Here is a 5,662-nt window from a genome sequence, read left to right on the forward strand (position 1 = left end):
TCTCCCTCATGCCATTTGACTCATTTCTCTCTCTCTCTCTCTCTCTCTCTCTCTCTCTCTCTCTCTTCCTGGCATTACCATGGTAGACCTTGAGAGGACAGTTAATTAGTTAAGTAATGAAGTATAAAATGTCGAAGGAGACACAACATCTGGGGTGTAATTCCACGTCAGAGTGAGTTAAAGGGTCGTGCTGAATGAGGTACTGTCTGAATGGGATTCTGTAATGGTCTGAACATAGCTATCACCATCCCCCTCAATTCAGCATTTGATTAAAATACAAAAAAATTGAGCCTTAAAAGATGGAGTTTAATATTTCAGCATGTCAGAATTTTAAATATTTTATTTAATTATTTTATTTTGTTTTGTATATAAGGCCATACGTTCTACACAATACATACAGTAGTCAACAACAGAACACAGTGAGAAATAAGAGATTTAACATGGTGCCAGATGTTTGCGTCTACCACAGAAATGTACCAACAGAGTTCACCACCTAATCCACAATATGTCTTAGAAAGCCAGCCCATTTTATATTGTAAATATGCCATGGAATAACTTCTACAAGCACAAATACAAATACAAATCCAGTTTGTATTTGTTTTTAGACAGATTCAGTTCTTAGACTCATTTATCCCATTTTTAATTCCCAGTCCCAATTATTGTGCTTAATGGGGAGTGACAATTGACCAGTAAGATGCTAGTCACTAAGCTGCATTAAACAGTTCAATGGTCAAAGGTCAAACCATTCCAGCATGGGTGCAGGGCAATAGGTCAATACCAGGCTATGCCATACATCTTCATGAGAGATCACAGACTTCACTACAGGAAGTGAGGAAAAACAGAAACAAATAAAGCTGAGTAGATAAAAATGTAGATACCTTTGGACTTCCAGTTTCAAGGATTCAAGGAGACTTTATTGTCATTCACATCACATGAGGTGGAACAAAATTAAGAACCCAGGGTGCCAGTTTTTACCCCAATAGCAGCAATATAATAAAAATAGAATAAAATAAAAAGAAGTAAATAAGATAAAAATAAAATCGAATAAATAGAGTAATAAATCTGTAACAAATAAATAAATCTGAGTATTGTTCGAGTTTATTTATTTATTTTTAAGTGACTGTGGGTAAAGTGTCTTGTATAAAGTGCAGATTATCAGAGAGACCAACTGAGTGCTGGTTCTCATTTGGAGTTTGTGAGTCTGACAGCTTCCGGGATGAAGCTGTTCCTCAGATGGGAAGTTCTGCACTTAATGCTCCACAGCCTTCTGCCTGAGGGGAGCGGGACAAACAGTGGGTGTGCTGCGTGTGTGGGGTCCTTCATGATGCAGGCGGCCCTCCTCCTGCATCTGGAGGTGTAGATGTCTGTGGTGGTGGGGAGGCTGACTCCAACAGTCCTCTGTGCAGCCTTCACCACCCTCTGTAGAGCTTTCCTGTCTGCAGCCGAGCAGCTTCCATGCCACACATTGATATTGGTGCACAGTACGTTCTCCACCACACTGAGTCCAGCTCGTCTCAGCTGCCTGAGGAAATAAAGTCGCTGATGAGCTTTCCTGACCAGACTGGAGGTGTTGTTGCTCCAGAGAGAATATGTAAAAGTTTGATAAAAAACTGTAATTGTGCCATAGTGTTGTAGAACTGAAAACATAATATGAGATCTTCTCTGCCATTCTCAAAGCAGTCAACATAACAAACAGGAAATATTGTAGCTGGAAAACCAGGAAATACTATAGTTGGAAAAACTGTACCTGGAAAACCAGGAAATACTGTAGTTGGAAATTCAGGTAGTTAGAAAATTTGCAGCTGGAAAGGGTCATTCCAGCTGGCGCCCTGTTCCATGTAGTCTGGGAGATCAACAGTCAGCTCCGCTATAGAGAGAGCAGGAGCGGAGAGAGGGAGCATGTAAAAGAAAGAGAGTAGGGAAAGCACGCTCAATTTTACTGTGCAAATCTCCCCGGCCATCAACGTTTTTAATGAGCCCCACTTATCTGAATCATCTTGAAGCGTTCGCAAGGTATGAAAACTGTCTGTCCTCATAGAGGAACACACAAATCATTAACAAGAAACAAGGAGGGTAATTGAGAATTGATCTGGTCTTGTTGTTCAAGGGCATTAAGGTCAATTTAGATCAGTTGATCTCGTATCCTAAAAATGACCTGAATGTGTCAAATAGCTGCACAGTGGGGGATTCCATGTCCACTAGATATAGCTGGATATCATCTGCACAAAGAGAGACGTGGTGTACAGCCCCATACACTGTGGTAGGCTTAATATGAGCACTTACAATCTGTGCGAGTTCTAGGCTAAAAGAACAGGTCAGAGGTCAGAGGTCAGAGAGAACTCTGCCTCATCACCATCCCTGTAAACTAAGTGGTGTTCTCTGCCTACCTATTAACACTGATACCAAGGGAGCGCTGTACAAAACCTTGGCCATGGAGGTTAAAGCCAGGCCCAAAACGAACCTTTCTAGAACCAATCATAAATTATCCCATGGCCCCCAGTGCAGAGTATCATTAAATCTCTACCTAAGAGCACATGTTATACCAGGATAGGGAGTAAATGTACACATATCATTCTTTGTCATGTAGCCTGCACAGAAGAGCAGTATGATTGTTGCTAAACTGTTGCATCTGTTGCAACAGAAACCTACAGCAAATGCTTAGACTGTTGTACCTGCGAGCCAGAACTGAAGTATGAGCATCAGACACCTTCAAAACAAGTCTGAGAAGCGGAGGAGACCCAAAGCAGCTTGTGCATTAAATGGTCTGCAGTCCTGGAGTTACCAGCTAATGGCATAAATCCCAACTCAGGCCCATTCTGATGTCTCGGTACAGGATTCCATGGGCTTCGTCTCGGTCGATGCTGAATGAAGGAAATCCTCTATCTCAGTCGGCATAAGAAGCAGGATTTGTTTGCTACGATCATTTACAGCCAGAACAGCAGGATACCACGGATTCATGGATCTGGCTCAGTGTAATATAACCTGCCTGCCAGTATAATCGAGTCAAACTGTTAGTCAAGGCTTCTGCAACCGCCCTGAAAATCAAAGAGTTGGGCCTGCTTCACTGCTCAAGAAGCGTCTGTTTAACGTTTTTCAAGATGGCTGCATGAAACTGCTCAGGTGAGATAAATGTGTCCTTAAGTTTATTTTTAATTGGAGAACAGTCAGTCTCCCGCTTGCGAGATGGCTTACTCGGAGGTCATGTGATCGTAACCATTACTACAAAGAAGGAAAGAACGAGTGAAATGATCATTGCTGGCAGAGTTCATAAATGAGCCTGCTGCCATTGATACATTACAGGAACGTAAGTTTAAGTGCGGTCCATACCGGAGCTTCTTCTCTGCTAGTGTCTTCACCACTCCATTCATCCAGTACTTTTAACGGTATTTGATGGCTCAGGAGGGGGTTAAAGGAGGGGCGTCTCAGTGGCATGTCATTCAGGTATCAAGTTTTTCACTGAAAAATATTCAGAAAGACAGATAGGAGGTGCAAGATAAGATGAACTGTGAAAATGTGGTTTGAGAAACATTAGACCAGGTGAGCCTCTGGTCTTGTTTAATTTTCACGACTAAATATTTTCTCACGGATCAGCCACAGTATTCAGCAGCCTGCAGCAGATAGCAGGGTTAATCCATTAAACACACAATGACTGACTATGAGCACTATGGGTAGTCAGGCCGCAAGATACTGATCTGGGAACAGCTTTCCCAGCTTGCTTCCACTGACAGCCAAGAAAACATAAAATAAAAAAAATGACCTCAGATCAAGGTTCTGAGAACACCAACAGTACTTACCCTGTTACTGGTAGTCTGAGCCAGTATCTGGTTACCTGTTACTGGTTACGGAGAAACATATTCTGCTGGTCACTCGAAACTCCTGAAGATGTCCGAATTTTAGAAATATGGCGTATAGGGAGGACGTGAGGAATCTGATTGGCCGAAAGCTTATCTGCCTTATCCCTACTAAATGTTAGGAGCTGGCAATGTAGCATAAATGTTATCAAATTGAGCAAACCTCCGATATTATTCATTTAATCTGCCATTTCAAAGTGACTTTTCTTAACAGATACTAAAAATGATCTGTGGTCTGAGCTTTCAAAGCCTGCCACAGCTCTGAAGACCACACCTCTGCATTTACATTAACCTCTAAATAATAGTCCATTCAGCAAAAGACAGAATCTACGCCATCTTGATTAGGCAGCACGCATACATTACGTTGACATGGCGATCGACCGTTATCGTGTCCTTTGAAATGTATCGACATGGCGGTAGTGGAATGATCAGAAATCACAATAGGATTGCAATTACGGGACGAGACTGGTGACAGAAGTCTTTTATCTAGCAGGGTGCAGTCGATTTGAGCAAGGGTGTGGCGAACATTAGAAAGGAAAGGATATCGTTTGTGAGAGAGGTTAGGTCACAGGTCAGAGCTCCTGAATTCTTCCACAGAAGACAGAATGCTGGTAGCAGATTTAAAGGTGTGTGTCCTGTATTGGAAGAGTGAACCGATTTTGGGTTGAGCCTCCAGTTAAAGTCTCCCCTTAAAGTCTCCCCTCCACAGCTAATGTCTCCCCTCCAGTTCAAGTCTCCTCTCCACAGTTAAAGTCTCCTCTCCACAGTTGAAGTCTCCCCTCCACAGTTAAAGTCTCCCCTACATAGTTAAAGTCTCCCCTCCACAGTTAAAGTCTCCCCTCCAGTTAAAGTCTCCTCTTCATAATGAGGAATCTTAAGAAACTGTGAATGGAAAAAAGTCAACATTACAGGGATAATAATAATAATGATAATTTACAATTGTACCATACAATCATTATGCGGAATACCTGTTGAGCATGGAAATGGAGATTTATTAATCAAATTTCCACTTCCCCTTGATTTAGTGTTAAGTACTTTCCATCCCTATTCAGACAAACCTTTGCTCTGTGCACACACACACACACACACACACACACACATACACACATACACACACAAAATGCATGTCATTGCCGTGACAATTGCGGAACGGGTCGAGAGGCAGCTGTAAGACAGACGGCGGTGTTGTTCTGGGGCGTCGGCCGGGTTGAGGTCAGAGTTCACCTTACAGACACAGAAACGCTCAGGTCAGAGTTCACCGTACAGACACAGAACTGCTCAGGTCAGAGTTCAACTTACAGACACAGAAACGCTCAGGTCAGAGTTCACCATACAGACACAGATCCGCTCAGGTCAGAGTTCACCTTACAGACACAGAACCGCTTGGGTCAGAGTTCACCTTACAGACACAGAACCGCTCAGGTCAGATTTCACCTTACAGACACAGATCTGCTGTTCACCTCCCTGACTCCCTGTTCACCTCCCTGACTCCCTGTTCACCTCCCTGACTCCCTGTCACCTCCCTGACTCCCTGTTCACCTCCCTGTTCACCTCCCTGACTCCCTGTTCACCTCCCTGACTCCCTGTCACCTCCCTGACTCCCTGTCACCTCCCTGACTCCCTGTTCACCTCCCTGTTCACCTCCCTGACTCCCTGTCACCTCCCTGACTCCCTGTCACCTCCCTGCCTCCCTGTCACCTCCCTGACTCCCTGTCACCTCCCTGACTCCCTGTTCACCTCCCTGACTCCCTGTCACCTCCCTGACTCCCTGTTCACCTCCCTGACTCCCTGTCACCTCCCTGACTCCCTGT

At 43.9% G+C, this 5,662-nt stretch overlaps 1 long non-coding RNA gene across 1 annotated transcript; it reads right to left on the minus strand.

Annotated features, from left to right (window-relative positions):
• Positions 1 to 1,404: 1,404 nt before the first annotated feature.
• LOC143527759 (uncharacterized) lies at positions 1,405 to 3,455 on the minus strand. The gene is made up of 3 exons (XR_013134257.1): positions 3,328 to 3,455; positions 1,748 to 1,867; positions 1,405 to 1,522 (listed from the first exon to the last, which is right to left on the minus strand). It is a non-coding gene; the product is annotated as an uncharacterized LOC143527759 (long non-coding RNA).
• Between the last annotated feature and the right edge of the window lie 2,207 nt (positions 3,456 to 5,662).

Source organism: Brachyhypopomus gauderio, chromosome 1, assembly GCF_052324685.1.
Source record: "Brachyhypopomus gauderio isolate BG-103 chromosome 1, BGAUD_0.2, whole genome shotgun sequence".
Classification (NCBI taxonomy): domain Eukaryota; kingdom Metazoa; phylum Chordata; class Actinopteri; order Gymnotiformes; family Hypopomidae; genus Brachyhypopomus; species Brachyhypopomus gauderio.